The sequence below is a fragment of the Colius striatus genome, chromosome 5 (genome assembly GCF_028858725.1).
Source record: "Colius striatus isolate bColStr4 chromosome 5, bColStr4.1.hap1, whole genome shotgun sequence".
NCBI classification, from domain to species: domain Eukaryota; kingdom Metazoa; phylum Chordata; class Aves; order Coliiformes; family Coliidae; genus Colius; species Colius striatus.
The window spans coordinates 58,551,975-58,569,314 of NC_084763.1; the positions used below are offsets into that span (position 1 = coordinate 58,551,975).

General features: G+C 48.7%; 1 protein-coding gene across 10 annotated transcripts in view; it reads right to left on the bottom strand.

The window, feature by feature from the left end:
* The window catches only part of MAP4 (microtubule associated protein 4), a 144,049-nt gene extending 127,347 nt beyond the window's left edge, over window positions 1-16,702 (bottom strand). For all 10 annotated transcript variants that reach the window (XM_061997086.1, XM_061997089.1, XM_061997092.1 and 7 more), the window contains exon 1: window positions 16,580-16,702. The gene's annotated coding sequence lies outside the window, so the exon portion shown is untranslated. The remainder of the gene's footprint in view (window positions 1-16,579) is intronic.
* Window positions 16,703-17,340: the final 638 nt, after the last annotated feature.

Here is a 17,340-nt window from a genome sequence, read left to right on the forward strand (position 1 = left end):
AAACAATAATGGTACCATGCTGCTTTTAATCTGAAATTACAACTTCTCAGCTCAGAACAAAGCTGTTCATGTGTCCATCCAGGTTCACTTGCAGCCTGGTTGAGCCAAGTACAAAATTGTACATTTGTGCTACTGGCCAGTAAATCAGCCCAGAATAAAGCCAGGAGTATGCTGAGGTGGTCAGGTCCATGCCAGGAATGCTGTGGCAAGGCAGATGGTGTGCACAGCCACCAGCTTCTGCTTAAACCATGAAGCTGGCTTTTGGAGGAGTTACTCATGAACTGGACTTGTTTGCATTTGAGGTTTTGGTTCCAGGAGTCTGAAATTACTAATTCATTCTCCCACCGTTTTTAAGGCAGACTCCAGCCCAAAGGAAGACAAGTAGCATGCATTGTCTCATCTCTAACTCCCTGATTTTTACAGTTCTCAGCATTCCAGGAACTGACAGAAAGAAAATATTTGTATTTGCATTTCAGCAGACTCAAAACTTTCTGGCTCTTCCCACACACACATACTGCATTTTAAACTGGAACTGGTATGCAGCTCCCAACGCATCCAAGGACAACAAATAATCACACAGGGCAGGGGGAAGCTGAAAGAACAAAACCAATGAATACTCCTAGTTTTAAAAGTTGCCTTACAACGAATCAAACTTGCTCTGCTTCTGGCAAGTTACTGAATCCTAACTCAGCAAGTGAGGCAGATACAACTGTCAACTCCCACAAGAATCACACCAGTTGCATTGCTGGGCTTCACTCCTACTACAGACAGGTTTTTTTCCCCCCCATCAACTGCATATTTTAAAGCAACAATGTTAGTTTAAAAATGCCAACAGGTAGAAAGCACTTGGCATCTCCCCACACAGCACTTCTGGTAGCTTGTACTACTCAATCTGCTTGTTTTCAGAGCTTTTAATGAAAGCTGATAATCTCACACTGTGATTGTGCACATGGTAATGTCATGTGAGGAGAGAGGAAGAAGAGTCCTCTCAACAGCTTCATTTCAAAAGGCCAGACGACTTCAGTCGCAGCAGCATGACAACACCCACAGCCACTATTTCCCTGTGAACCTCTCAGGGTTTACTCTAAGTACCACCATGCAGCAGCTACAGGAGGCACTGAATGGTTTTGCTGTGTAAATGCGTGACAAAGTTAATCTAAAGGGCCTGTTAGATAAATGCTCTAACCCACTTCAGAGATGCTGTCTCAGAAATTCACTGCAATACACAGCTGGGTTAATTTGACACAAAAGGCATATTGATTCACTGCACTGAGCTCCAAGATAAACAACTTAAAACTATGAAGCTGGGGAATCACTATTTCATTTTTAATTCAGATCTTTATAATATAAAGTCATAAAACCATGGGGATTTCCAGAAAAATCATCACAACATCACAGAATCTCAAGGGCTGGAAGGGAGCTGCAAAGCTCATCCAGTGCAACCCCCCCTGCCAGAGCAGCACCACCTAGAGCGGGGCACACAGGAACTCACCCAGCTGGGTTGGAATGTTCTCCATGGGTTCTGTGCTTCATGCAAGAGGTTTGCTGGATAACACTTGACATCATCATATGGATATAAGCCAGAAGCTATTATTTTATTCCCAAAAATTCCCAGCTTGGCCACAAAAAGTAAAAACCAGCCTGGATGCAGAACTGAGATTTGCCACGGTGTAGTACACAAGTGAAAGAGAACAAAATGTGGGGGCATTTACGAATGGCAAGAGCTTCCACGTCACACACTGAAACTGGAACTCATGGGGCATGTAGGAATCAGAGGAAACTTTGGTGATGCTCTAGGAAGTGATCAGTTCCACAGCTCTCTGGTGAGACATGGGCTGTCTATTCCCAACTCCCTGTCCAGGAGACATGCACGCTTCAGTCTCAGCCTGTGGTTGCTCTGTTACTTATCCGAGCTTGTGCTGCCTGCGATTCCCTCGCCTCTGCAGCCCTGCAGCTTTCCCTGGACGGAATGAATGAGTCACTAAACCTAGGGTTTACAGAAAGGAAATGTGAAAGCAAGGGGCTGCCTTTAATCAGATCAATTCTATCAGCATCCTGAACACAGGCATTGGAAGGAGCTGCCCAGGAAGGTGCTGGAGTCACCCTGGAGGGGTTTCAGAGCCAGGTGGATGTTGCACTGAGCGCAATGGGCTGGTGGTGGATAGGGCTAGGACAGAGGCTGCACTCCATGAGCTTAAAGGGCTCTTCCAGCTGAAATGATACTATGATTCTGAGATGGTCCCCTCAGTATACACCCCCCTTTTTTGGTATGATGCTTCTGAAGAGTGCAAATAAAAGCATTTCATGCAGAACTGAGGGCTCCTGTACTTTGAAAGATGGAGAGAAGCACTGTCAGAAGAGACAAGCAGGGATTAGTGTGGCCTGCAAGCTGCAAGTGTGATAAATGGTGTTGAGAGGACAAAGGTAACAGTGGTAACCAAAGATCATCTTTCTTATTTGGAGATACTGCAACTTCTGAGCCAGGTTGTTTGCTCAACACCACCAGCACTTTCCTGTTTACAGATGATTTGCCCTCTGTGAAGGAAAAGCATCTCTGGTTGCAGCAGGACAGCACTGGCAGGGCAGATGAAAGGGCTCAGAAGTAGCCATATCACACATCTGCACACTCAATCACATACAAGCTGCTGCCCCAGAGCTGCCACTCAGCACCCAAGGCTCCAGTGTGACTGCTCCAGAGAACACAGCTCCCACTTAACCCCTCCAGGCGTGGAAAATGAGGCGAATGAAGGACAAAGTGGAACATGTGCTTGAGCCCAAACCCCCATGGATGAACTTTCCCCCTCAGCTCTTGTCACAGCTCTTACACTTGGATTTTTTTCATATGTAAGTGGGGAGAGTTTTATAAGTCATCATGACAGTGAAGTATCAAAACAGGTCATGGTGACTGACCTCTCGCTACCCCTCTGCTGTTCTCCCTCAATTATTTGCTCTTCTTTCACTCCCTGCAATAAATGCCTTTCATTCCTCAGATCTGGCATATTCTTCTACTCAGAGAGAAAGAGTACTTTAGATTCAAGCCTAAACTTCTAACAGGACTGTTGAAAGAAAACTACTTTGAAAAAAGTCCAATATCACTAAATAGGAAGTGTAGCTGGGGGACATACAGCTTCCCCTGGGAGCCTCTCAACCTCACAAGCTTTCAGCTTAATCCAAAGGCTACATGTCATAAATAATTGGATCCAACAGTCCTTAACTTGGACATTTAAATTATTTAAGGACAAAATGTAAGCCCTCCACATCACTTCTGAAGTTACAGGTTAAAAGCTCAGTATGGAGAAGGATGCTGCTCCAGGTGATCTGTATGTGACAGACAAGGCAGTTAACTATCAGAGAGCACCTCTGTCCTACTGCTCTCTTGCAGGGGGTTGTTTGCAAATCTGTGTTTATCATTTATTCCTCAATTTATAAACTGTGAAGTTGAAGTAAAAGGACAACTGTTTAGAAAGATGCCTGGGCTCAGAGTTGTACAATCAGTGCTCTGATTCCATGTCGATTCGCTGCTTTCATGTACTCATGTTATTCCTTTCATGTTTGCAAAATCAGTTCAGCACAATGTTTAATTACTAGAGTTCAAAAAACAACCCTCACTAAGACTGTTCTGAGAAGTTAAGGAGATGTAACTGTTGGTCTTGATTCCCCCCAACCTCCTTAGGCCCTCAGCAAATTGACATCTCTTCAACTAAAAACACAACTAAGATGACTGAAGATCACAAATGCTTACTGTAAAAACACATTAAAAGAACAAATGCATTTTTATTCCATACAAGAGCCAGTTCTGCACTGTATAATTTCCTGTTCAGTCCAGATTCAACCATTTGATTACATCAGCACCTCAAAATGATATTAGAAGATGTGAAGCTTGCCAGAGGGTTTCATTTGGGAAATGTTAACAGGCACAGTCAGCATATTTGGCTGATGAAAAGTAAGTCTACAGATAAATTACATACTAGAGAAAATAAACATACCCCAGGCTAGAAAGAAGAAACAGTTTAATTTTGATCAGTCATGGGCATTTTCAGTGCTTCCACAGGGATATCACAGACAAAAAGCAGATGAGAGTCCTTTCAGGAACAAACCTGCAGCAAAGCAGCCATTACAAGCACTGCCCTCTCCCACGGGAGCGCAGCTTGTCTGTGGGATCCTGGGGGAAGGCAGGGCAAGTGCTCTTGGTGAGCTATGCCATCCAAAGTGGAGTTCTGGGATGCTCAATGGCAGCACAGGATGGAGAGCAGCACTCCCCTTAATACAGCCCATCAGCCACGACAAGAACGTTTGTCTCGGACAACCCGTGTTCCTCCCACCCCCCACGTGCAGCTTCTTTAATAGAAAGCTGACAAAGAGAAGGATTTCAGGAGAGAGACAAAGGGGCTCTCACTACAGGAAAGACACTGACGTGTTGAAGCATGTCCAAAGAAGGGCAACAACGCTGTTGAAGGGCCTAGAGGAGCAGCTGAGGGAATGGGGGTGTTGAGTCTGGAGAAGAGGAGGCTGAGGGGAGACAGGAGCACTCTCTGACTCTCCCTCACAGGAGCCTCCATCAAGGTGGGGCTTGCTCTCTGCTCTCCAGTAATGATACAGCCAGTGACATTGCTAGTGAAGAGTATCCCATGCCCTGGATCTTACCAGAACTCTTGAGCTCTGCCAAAAATCTAGACACCTTGACCTCAGAATGTACCCCCAACACATAAATGTGGTACATACAATACAGCATTGCTTTGTCATCCATCAGACTGAAGTTGTGGCCCAAGAGAAGTAGATTCTGCCATTTATTGTGCTGAACATGATACTTTGAAGTGTTAGCACTATTTCAAACCTCATTGTTTTAGCACAGGTTACTGAGGAAGCAGGAGAGAAACAGAGCTGGGAACTAAATTAATGGTAGTCTCATTCCTTCCCCACTGCCCAAGTTCTTCCTTTGGGGCAAGGACAGACAAAGGACTGGTACAAAACATGAGAATGGCACAAAGGCAACAAAAAACACAATGAGCAAGAAGACTGAAAATTATCTCATTACACAACAAATGTCTCTGGAGTCAATAAATCTTACATTTCCTTTAATTTCTTTCCTTGCCTCACACAAGAAACCCCACAACCAATATTCCAGTTTAAATAAACAATCACCATTTCATCTTTAATCCATACAAATGCCAGACTTGCAGGGCTGGAGGGTCACAGCACAGAGTGTAGCGTGTATACAGCAGTGAAACTGAGCTCCTCCACCTGAGAGCAGCCCGGGAAGGCTCAGCAAGTTCAGTGCCCCCCTGCCAGAACCCAGTCACCTTCCCTGTGTGTGTGTGTGGTTGCTTCTTCACACTCCCTGAGTAAAGGGGACCTGCTTCACAAGTTTCAGCATTGCCCTACCAATCACATAAAAAGAGATAGTATTGACCTTTTCTTTGCCAGACTGCCCTACAGAGCAGGGGAACAGAAAATGCCCAGAAAGTGGCATCAAGGGAATTCTGAGTCTGGCATTATTGAGAGAGCACAACACACAACCACACACACAGATTAAAAAAGAACCTACATTCACAGCTTCAAATTAAAAAAGCAAAAGGCAGCATGGCTCTCGGAGGTGCCAGCCTGAACAGTTACACTGGAGAATCACCGATCAAGGGCTGGGAGGGACCTGCAAAGCTCACCCAGTGCAGCCCCCTGCCAGAGCAGCACCACCTAGAGCAGGGCACACAGGAACTGTCCAGCTGGGTTGGGATGTCTCAGAGAAGGAGCCTCCACAGCCCATCTGGGCAGCCCCTGCCAGTGCTCCCTCACCTCAATAGCTTTTCCTTGTGTTGCTTTGGAACCTCTTGTGTTCCAGCTTGTCCCCGTTGCCCCTTGTCCTGTCAGAGCAGCTCACTGAGGCGATTAAAAGCAGTTTGCAAAGAGTTAAATCTTTTAAGAGGAATCCCAGATGGGCACTGTGCAACTCTGTCCTTCAGGGAACCTCCCTTCTGCTGCTCTGACCTGCCCCATCCCTTACTTCATTCCTTAAATGTACTCCTCTCACCTTCCAAAGACAATTCAAGCTACTAGTACCCTCCTGAGCATATTTTCTATTCTCCTGTCTAACAGCCACCAAAATAGCTTTTCTCCTCTCCTAGTGTCACTTTGGATCATTTCCTACTCTCATTATATAACCACAGACCTCTGCCTGAAAAGGGAATCTCATTTTATCACAGGAAGTCAGTCCCTCAGGGGAAAAACACTGAGAAGTCTGCAGTATGTTTAAACAAGACACAGCATCAGCTGATGCCAACCAGTCAGGAGTTTTAGGAGCACTGTAATAACCTATGTGCTCCAATCAACCCCCAAGCAGCTTTCTTAAAAGGTTTTTGAAGCAGAAAAGAAACCCATCCTCTCCTTCAACATATTCAGATGGACTGTAAATAGGAGCTGGTAGGCAAGAAACACAAGTGAGGGAGGGAAAGAGCAGCACAGCTCAGATGCTAGCCCAGCTGATAGGATGCACAGAAGGGAGAAACAGAGAAGCACTAGGAAGGAGCATCAACTCAGCTCATGGTAATTAACAAAAACAAACAAACAGTGCTCTAGAACTAAAGGCCTTTGTCCTCCAAGTAAGGAGATTTATCTGCTTCCAGTTGACAAATTCAGCTTGTCTTGTTTAGTGAATCACAACCATCGACTAATCCATCATTACCTGACAGTGACTCCAGGAGGTCCTGCCAGCAGAGGAGCTGTGCTCTAACTGCAGAGCATCCTAGGGAGATGACCATCTCCAAAGATAACTGGTCCTGCATGCAGAGGATCCCACAAGAGGTCTGTTTAGAGCACAGGAGGACCTGTCCACAGGGCAAGTCTTTCAGCAACACCAGCCATGAGAGGTCATTTGGCAAGTTAACAGCCTTAGCTACAGAAAACGAAGCTTGGAATGGGTGGGAGTTTCTCTGCCTCCCTCAGCACTTCCAGATTGATAATTATTTATTCTCAGAGAGAGGAATCTCAGAGAAGCTGCCAGCCAGGGAACACAATACATCCAAGTAATACAGAATCCCACAAGTTAGAGGTGTTACTTTAAGAACAAGGCAGCAACAAAAGTACAGCTCATTTTTATTGTGGACGCCGCTGACATGCACAGGTCTCAAATCAATCCATAGCCCACTGGGCAAGTTTGTTTTCCAGCCACCAGACAATGCTATACAACTCTTCTACATTCAGATGGGGAACTGTTATTTCCAGGAAAACCTCCATTATTTTTAAGGGGAAACGCAAGCCTAAAAACGCTCCTTTGAGGCAAGTTATATATTTAAGGAACTCTCCTTAAAAGTTAATTCCCAAGCTGAAAATAGGTTGGAGCAAAAGCAAATAAAGCAGGGTTACATCAAACCAGTGCTAATGCAGATATACATCCCTATAAATCCAGTCATTCACCAATTACACCAATGCAAGCTACTAAGAGGGTCACTCCAGGACAAATATGTAATCCCCAATGTGACACTTGATCCTGTCACCCCAGATGCTCTGTCCAAATCCCAACACAAAAAATAAACACATTTTACCTAAAAGTCAATAAAGAAATGCAGTCCTCAGGACATGAGATGAAGATGTCCCTTAAGCCTCATGTTAGAAATACTTAAATAGGTTAAAACATAGAAAACAAAGATATCCTGAAGAAAGTCACACTGCAGATCACACACACTGCAGTTTCACATGTAAACACAAACATACTGTGAGCCACTCACAGGATCCTACTGAGCTCCCATCCTCATGGTGCCACAGTGGCACCACCTGATACACACTGGGTGACAAACCTTATGCCACATCACCCCAAAGGCATTTCATGGGAGACTTAAACCCTGACAGTGATTGCCAGTTGTCTCACTGTTTTGTCCACCTATACTTCAGGAGCTGGGTTCTGCAAGCCACAGGAGTGCAGACACTCCAAGTGCAAGTACCAGCTGCTGTCCTCACAAAACATCTCCTCCAGAATCTCAAGACCATTTTAAAAGTTTCCTTTTTATATCCCATCTTTTTTCCCCCCCAGAGGCTTCTCTCTGCCTTTTCAGGGATAAAATTAAACCCATCTGGATGAGTTCCTGTGTGCCCTACTCTAGGTGGTCCTGCTCTGGCAGGGGGGTTGCACTGGATGAGCTTTCCAGGTCCCTTCCAGCCCTTGAGATCCTGTGATATATGAAGTTTGAATGCATGTAATGCTCCTGAAGCTGTGCATCAATAACTTCTGTTATGACCTGTTACTAGATTCCTAAATCACTTTAAAATCATTTACCAAAAAGAAAGCTCCAGAAGGTTGAATCATTTAGCTCTTAACATCTAGAATCCTCTTCCTAATTGCTTTGATTCATGACCAAAATGAGAAAGGATTCACTTCCACCACAAAAGCTAAAAGGAAGGAAGAGACAGTGACTCAGTTCTCTGTCTCATCCTTTGCCTCTCCTGTCTGCAGAGCCTAATAAAAAGCCTCTGGTGGAGCTGCCTTGTGGATTTTTGTCTTTGCTCTTCCACAGTTTCAAAGCTTCCAAATACAAACTATTAATGAGGTATCTATGGAGAGCAGAAAAACTGTTCTGAGGTTCCTTAACAGCAGTGTGGATAAGCATAAGAACATCTGTAAAAACAAACAGCACTACCCTTTATAGAAGTGCAACAGGGAAACAGCCTTGAGAGAGTCAGAATGCTCCAGGTTTAAAATAAACAAACACACAACAAAAACCACCACCAAAAAGCACCAAACACACCATAAGAAAACCAAACCCACAGGAGGAGGATGGGAATCACAGGATCTCAAGGGCTGGGAGGGACCTGCAAAGCTCATCCAGTGCAGCCCCCTGCCAGAGCAGCACCACCTAGAGCTGGGCACACAGGAACTGTCCAGCTGGGTTGGGATGGCTGCAGAGAAGGAGCCTCCACAGCCCCTCAATAAAAGGAAAAAAAACCCCAATCATCCTCAACAGAAAACTGTTCCAACCACAATATTCCTGTGTTTGGTGTCACCAGCACTTCGGTCCAACAGACAGGGAACCTCAGGATGGAGCGTGCTCAGGTTGCAGGCAGGAATGAAGCACGTAGCCCTGCTATGAGCAGCGCTAACAACTGCGCTCTCCTTAGCTGCTGTTCACTATCGGGTGTTCCTCACTGTTCCCAACTGCATTTCGGATCCAGTGTCACTCATCATTTCACAGCACTCAAGTCACACTTACCAGATGGGAACTGAGCCCGTCAGGACTTCCTGAGCTGACATCGTTAGTCCAGAGCCCCTACCAGGCCAGGCAGAGCGTTAGCCTAATCCTGACAAACAGCCTTTACCCAGTGCAGGCCTCTGCCTCTTCTCATGCCCAAAGCCCTGGCAAGTTTAAACTACTAATAGCTTAGAAAACACATGGTGCTTTCCAGCAGGGATTACAGGAAGACTGTCAGGAAAGCACAACTCTCAGATTGCCATTAACATCCCAGCAGCTTAAGCCGTTCCAGTTGAAGGTACGTGTGGTTGCCTTAATGCTCTGCATCGCTCTTCATTGTCCCGCTTACCCCAGCACAATGCTTGGCATCCCCTTTTCCAGTGAATCATTTCTGCTTCCCCTTTAACAGAATTGCTGCTGCTCCTAAAAATAGCCCTGGAAATCCCACCTGATCGCACACCTATTTTACAGCAGATAGCGTTGGCACAACAGCATGATCAAAAGCCTAACATGAAAGAGGCTGGAAACACAAAGCACTTCTGTTACAGGGAAAAAAAAGCCATAACATGGAAACAAACTCTCAGTATCACACTCCTGGAAGGCCAAACTACCAGAGTATCTGTAGCAGAGAGCTGGGGTTAGACATAGCACAGTCAGTAGGAGAAACAAGTGACGTGGGGGAGGAGAAAAGGAAGTAAGGCCAAGTGAAAAAGCACACAGTGTGTTTATCTGCCCCTTCCCGAGGATTTGAGGCATTTCACAAACATCAGGTAAGTTACACGTAGCTGGAGAGCTGCAGGTTCAAAGCCCCAGGGAGAGGTTGTCAGCAGCATCCCCAGCACCGGTGGGCTTCCAGCAACAGGGAGGAACTGATCTCTCATTGCAGCACTTCAGGAGTCCTAACTCAGGAGGATGTAAACAGACTTTGAAACTCGCCTGAGAAACGCTCCCAGAGTTTTACTTTGTTCAAAGCAAGTGTCAACACCCTAAATTCAGCTGAAAAACAGCTTTTCAGGATGATGTAGCTCGAATGCAATCTTACAGAAAGAACAATGACTCACTCCCAGGCGGGAATGTGGTGGAAGTGTATGACCTAATGCTCAGACACAGGCTGGCTTCTTCCAAAAAGCCCAGCTCCAATATGTACGGTGTCTCCCCAAGTAGCTTGTACAAGGGAGGCTTTGTGCAAAAAGGAATTTACAAGATTATCTCCTCTATCTTTTTTATTTCCCACTTCTTGCCCAAATCTAACCAGCCTGTCTGTGAGCAGCCTGGATTCCACCTAAAATTGGTCATCCTTCCATCAAGTTATCCCCCTCTGCTCTGCCTCAGCTGGAGCCCTGTGTCCAGTGCTGGGCTCCCCAGCTGCAGACAGACAGGGAACTGCTGGAGAGAGGCCAGTGAGGGCTCCCAGGGTGTTGAGGGGATGGAGCATGTGTGTGAGGAGGAAAGGCTGCGGGCCCTGGGGCTGTTCAGCCTGGAGAAGAGGAGCCTGGGGAGGGGATCTCATGTTCCATCTAAACATAAGGAAAAACTCTTTCAGTGCTGAGGTGAGGGAGTCCTGGCCCAGGCTGCCCAGGGAGGGTGTGGAGGCTCCAGATCCACCCGCACACGTTCCTGTGTGACCTGATCTAGGTGGGACCTGCTTTGGCAGGGGAGTTGGACTGGATGATCTCCAAAGGTCCCTTCCAACCACTACCATATCCACAGACTTGTTCTCCAGCCCGTTTTAACTCTGGCCCTTGGAGGCAGGGACACCACTGATCCAACACCAAGAGAGATCATCACCCATGGATGGAGGCATTCAAATGAAAACATTAGTAGGCACCAGAGATGAAGCATTAGCAAGCTGTGAGCACCTGACTGACTAGCAGGACAAGCCTACTTCACGTTGAACTGGATTCCCAACAACCCTGCTGAGGACCCTCTCTCTGTGAAGGGCTGATTTTTAAGACTTCCCAGTCTGACAGCATCTGCACAGCTTATTGAAGAGCTTGCCTGCTACAACAGCATAAAGCCCAGAACGATTGGATTCAATTAAAAGCCCAGGGACCATCCCTTGGGTTTGAGCCTGCATTGTTCTCTGTCTTATGCTCATACTTGCAAATACTCCAGATAAAAGGGGCAAAGTGTAGGTGGAAAATGGGGGTGAGTGGCACAGGCTAATCAGGATTTTAATTGTGCTAATGGATGTGATTAACTGCATACTTCTCCTAGAAGCTTCCTGCAGCCACCCATGAGTAGCTTGACAGCCAGAATATAGTATGAGTGTGCTCATCCCATTTTAATCCCCAGCTACACCACGTGTGTCACGTCACCCAGTGTGCAAGGATATACCTAATACTTAACCTTATTTCCACCCACATATCAAATCCTCCACCATGCCAACACAGTCATTTTGGGCAGGGTACAAAGACTCCAGACCTGTGTTTCTCTATGCTAAAGTCTCTTCACAAAAAAAAAAAAATGAGAGAGACTGGAAATCCAACCTTAGTAAAGGAAAGCTAATACAGGGCCTCTTGCATTACACACACCTGCCTGAATAATGCAACCATGACTTTTGGGTTTGCTACTCTTGCCCAAATCACAGGGACACTGCCAGCTTTCCCTCAGTTAGTACCCTGCTGTTCCTTGGGGGAACTGCTACGGTTGCTGCTCTCCCCAAGGAAAATCTGAGAGGCCAGGTAAGGATTAAAAGAGCAACACGAAACAGTCTTTTCTAATAGTGAGGACGTTGGGTGGGCAGGGAAGAAATCAGACCCTTCCCTGAGTATTTCTAGGGGAGTACACCTGCACAGCAACAGAATAAGTAACCCACCACCCTCCCACCTTTCAAGGGAAGAATGTGCATTGTGGAGTTGGAATATATATGTCCACACCAAATCATCATCTAGGCAGCAGACTCAACACTCCCCATTAACAGTATCTCTCGTTTTCTAGAGCAACAACTGCAAATATTCTGCTCTGGAGCACACCAAAGTTCACAAAATATGTGCTTGTGCAGCAACACACCATTTAACAACTTATTCAGAGGAGTCCAAGACTCCTCTTGCTTGGGAACAAATCCCCCGGCCCCACCAAACCCTTAGCACTGCTTTTTAACACTACTTCAGCATCACACTAAGATCTGTCTATAATCCTTTGGGGTTAGAATCCCAATAATCTGAAATACCTTTAACATTTAATCATTTCTAACACACAACTTCAGCAAGAAGCCTCCCCCAGAGCACTGGCCTGAGCCAGAAGTGTTTTATTGTTACCAAGTTAAGAAGCTGCAGAACATGGACAGAACTGATTCCACTGACCTTTTCTCCCCACAAGAAATTCTTCTACATGTGCAAAACACCAAGTCATGAAATCAGCTTCGGAGCTGTAGGAGGCTGGTGAGATCCACAAAGAGAAAGGCAGGTTTGCCTGCTAATGCTACCCGTAGGCATTGTTCACAAGGGCTGTACTTTGTCCAACTCAGCTTGATCCAAAGTACATCTACTCTTTCGTCCGGGTAACTCTGTGGCAGCTGATGGCAGTGATGATGGCTCAGGCTCAAGCTGTTCTGCCACCATTCTGGCTACTGCAATCACAGACCCCTGTGTTTCTCTGATCTACAGCTGAGGATCATTTCATTTGCCCTCAAGGGAAAAAGAAACCCCAAAAAGGCAAAAAAAAAACACCCCAGTTATTAAGACAGAAGGAAACCACAGACACAAGAGACTTGACTAAGCAAGAGATTGATCTATTTCAGCTGGGACAGGAAGTGTAAACATGAAGCTGCAGGAAACAATGATCTGCTTTTCAGAGCAATATTCACGGCCTCATGTTTGCCTTTGAAACTCCAGAAGCACACACACAAAATCTAATTTTGCCATCTACAAATCAGACTGGCAACGATCTGATGAGTAACATGCCTTGAACTCTTCATCCTCCAAGGAGGAGACTGGAATCTTATCTTCCAGTCTGTGTCTGGACTAGCCAAATTAATTCTTTGGGATCTTTCTGGCCCAAACCAAGGTGTAGCCGTATATTATTTGGCTTTTAAGTAACCTTCACTTTGCATTTGAATTGCAAGTAGCTCGAATGCATCTTGACAGACCTTCTACCCTGTCTGACCAGTGGTTTTCCTTAGTCATAACTTTGGCACAGATCAGAATCTGGAACTCTGCACATCAGCCCCATGTACAAAGAGACAAATGTAGCTTGAGTATGGAGTTATTCACAGAATCACACAGCATCTCAAGGGATGGAAGGGACCTCAAAAGCTCATCCAGTGCAACTCCCCTGCCACAGCAGGACCACCTAGAGTAGGGCACACAGGTATCAACAGCTTAATAAATAGGAAGTCCCCAAGAGCAAGAACAGCATCCACAGAGATGGATCTAAACTAGCCCTGAACCGTGCAACAGTTCCCATCAGATTCAACGGCTCGGATTTCTTTATTTCTAGGGAAGAGAGGTAGCCACTAAAATACTGCAGGGGTTGGAACTTCACATGCAATTATCGCTCCATGGGCTGAAGTGAAGGCTGTGTCAGCCCTTTCACAAACACTGGAAAGAAAACACAATTCCTTTAAACTGAGCACTCATAAAAGGAGCATCAGACTGGAAATCAAAGCATGTCCCATCCTCCTCTCAGCCTTACCTGCCACCCCTTCAGAAACCAGCTTGCTTTACTGTCAGTCAGGTTGCCTTGTATTTGTGTTGCTGGAGATGGGGATGGGGGGCTGAGCTGCTGAGTATCAGGATAGAAAGATAAGCAATACTTTGGTATTTAAACCTAAACTGAACTGTCTAGTGTCCGTGGAAGGGAAGCAAATGAGAGCTGCAAATCCAAGTACTTCAGAATCAGTACTGCAGTCTTTAAATGACACTTACCAGCACAGCATACACAGATACCAGAGGAACCTCAAGTTGGTTTCAACAGTTTATGAGAGCCTGGCTTGTGACTACTCACCTCCTGATCTCCCTGCTCTGCTCTCTACAATGCCCACAGCAGTGAGCAAGGGCTAAAGCAATGCTTTCACCCACACCACCACGCTACTCATAACCTTCAAAGTCTCCCACAGACAAATGAGGCAACTTGTTAAAACAGATCTCCAGATATCCCACAAGGGTGAGGTTCTGCAGTTCCCAGCATGGAGCTGCAGTGCTCAACCCTCAAGGATCGTTGGCCAGCAACACACAAACTGACACAGTCATTCGCTTTTAAGGGACAGTGATAACCAAAGTCAGATATTAAAGCTCCAACAAGCATCCACTGGCACAGGCCAACTACCAACAGGCTTCTCGTTTGTTCTTTAAGGACAAGAGTGACATAATCCTCTCCTAATATCATCTGAGGACTCGGGGGGGGGGAATGAGGAGTGACCCACAAAACCGTACCCATAGCAACACTGTGCTCTAGCTGAACTGGCAGGGCTGTGATCTCCAAACCACTGACACTGCTTTGTATCATTTGGTATTTCCCTGATGTCATTTCTGCAGGGACACAAGACAGATTTAGTAATATCCACGTCCTTTGCTTTAGAGTCGGCAATCACAGTCACCAACAGATCAGCTACTCTGCCTTCATGCTTATTACTCGTCACTAACGGGTAATTATCAGCAAAGAAAACAAAGGACACGGCTGCTGTTGCAATAGCAAGTCTGTTCAGATCTTTAAAACTGAAAACGTCCATTTCTTCTGATGTGAAAAAGGCAAAAAAGGTTTAACCCAGACAGGGCTGTCCAACCAGTACCACTTCCATCACTTGTACCACTACGTCAGGTATTTGAGTTATGACGTTCTCGTCTTGCTCAAAGAAAGGAACAGTTAACCAAGCTGCTACAGCACCTCACGTATATAGCCCCCAGTCCAACACTGGCAGGGGAAACAATCAAGCCATAGCAAAGGGAAATAGGCTTCACAGTTGTAAAGCTGCAGCACCAGCCTGTCCTTTCCGTTTGCAAACTGAAGCCTCGGCGCAGGCGGAGCCCTACACAAAGAGGGCACGGGGAGGCACTGAGCGAGGGCTTGCTCTTGCACAGGCTGAAACGCTGAGAAAGGACTTAGATGTCTATTAGATTATTCAAGAAGCCTTTCAGATACTCTGCTGAAACTGTAAACTGGGAGGAACGTGGCCCACTCCATATAGGATTCCAGCTTTAAAAGAACACACAAAACAGAAAATAAGCTAGAATAGTTTGTTAAATCCATACGGGACTCGGAGACAATGAATGAGAGAGGGAATAATAATGAATAAGAGAGGGAATAATAGTCACAGAATCTCAAGGGCTGGAAGGGACCTGGAGACCTCATCCAGTGCAACCCCCCTGCCAGAGCAGGGCACACAGGAACTGTCCAGCTGGGTTTGAGACGTCTCCAGAAATTAACAAGAGAGGGAATAAGAATGACTAAGGGAGCGACCAAGTAAAAGTAATCAATGAGCATCTAAAAAGAACCCCCAAATCCAACATCTGAAATCCTGTTTTGTACGTTCACAGATCAGGCGTTTAACACGACCACACTTGAGCTCTCCTAAGAGAGGCAGATTACAACAAAGCACACCACCTACGGCAAGACACGCTTGGAAACAGCTTTTGGTAACACAACAGCATCTTCAGAACGGATAGCTTCCCCGTCTCGGATTTAAACTTATTAGCGGCGATGACTCAACGCTCGCTGAATGCTCTTTCCCAAGGAAGTCCGGTGCTCCCCAGCCGGGGCCCGCCGTGAGCGGCGGCTCCGGGGCACGGCCGCGGCGCAGGCCCCGAGCTGGCCGCAGCAGCCCCCCGCTCGCCACACCCAGCGCGGGCTCCGCGCGGACACAGCGCTGCCGCGCTCGGCGCCGACACGGCCGTTACAGGGCAGCGGAGGGCGGGCGAAAACCACGCCGCAGACAGCAAAGTTGCGAGAGGTCCCGGCCAGCAGCGAGGCTCCGGGCGCCGCCCGCCGCCGCAACACGCGCGTTCGGGGGAACCGGCGCCGAAACGAAACGACTCTGCGCAAAGTAGCGGCGGAGGGGCGGCGGCGCTGCCCGGGGCCGCCTCAGCCGCCCGCGCTCGCGGGGGTCGCCTCGGCCTCCTCCTCCCCCCACGCAACAAAGCCGCTCCGCGCCAGCTCGCGCTTCCTGCGGGGTGACCCAGGCGCAAACTCCCCCGGGCAGATGTGCCCCTGATGCTGCGCGACCTTCCTCCCCTCCCCGCCCCGCGGCTCCGCTGTCAGCGCCCGCGCCGCAGCCCGGCTCCCCGCCGCCCCGCGGCTCCGGAGGCCGCCCGCCCGCACCGCCGCCCACGCCGCCAAGGGCGAGGCCGGCGCCCCCCGCGCCCGGGCTGGGCCGCCCCTCCATCGTCTCCGAGGGCGCCGCGCCCCGCGGGGACTGAGCTCCGCGCCCCGCTCCCCGCACGCCGCGGCGGCCCCTCGGCGGCCCTTACCGGAGGCGGAGCGGAGCGCGGGTGGGGGGCTGCCGCCGGGACGGAGCCGCCTGGTCAGCGTCGCTCTCCCCTGCGGGCCCGGCCTGGGGAGGAGAAGGGAACGGAGCGGCCGCTGGCCTCACGCCGAGCACACTACCCTGCTAGCGCGGCGGGCCGGCTCTCGGCCGCTCCGCCAATCGCGCCGCGCCGCGCCCGCCGCCAGCCAATCCCCGCGAGGGCGGGCGGCGCGGGGCCGGGCGCGCGGCGGGCGGGGCTGAGGCGGCGCCGCGGTGACAGGGCAGCGGGGTAGGGTGCGGCGTGCGGGGGCCATGGCGCCGGCGGCGGGGCGGGCCGGGGGCGGGCCGCGGGGAGCCCGGCGGGAGCGGGCACGGCGCTGGGGAACGGAGCCGGGAACGGGCGGACACGGGGCTGGGGAACGGAGCCGGGAACGAGCGGACACGGGGCTGGGGAACGGAGCCTGACATGAGCATGAGCGGACACGGGCCTGGGGAAGGTGGCTGAGGGGACATGGCGCAGGAGAGAGCTCCACGTCCTTCTGCTGGTGGCCCCAGAGCTGGAGGCAGCACTGCAGGGGGGTCTCAGCACAGCAGAGCAGAGGGGCACCATCCCCTCCCTCCAGCTGCTGCCCACACTCCCTGGCACCCAGCCCAGGCTGCAGGGGGCTTTCTGTGCTGTGAGCACACACTGATGGCTCACAGGCAGCTTTCCACCCCCAGCACCCCCAGTCCCTGTGCTCGGGGCTGCCCTCACCCCACTCACCC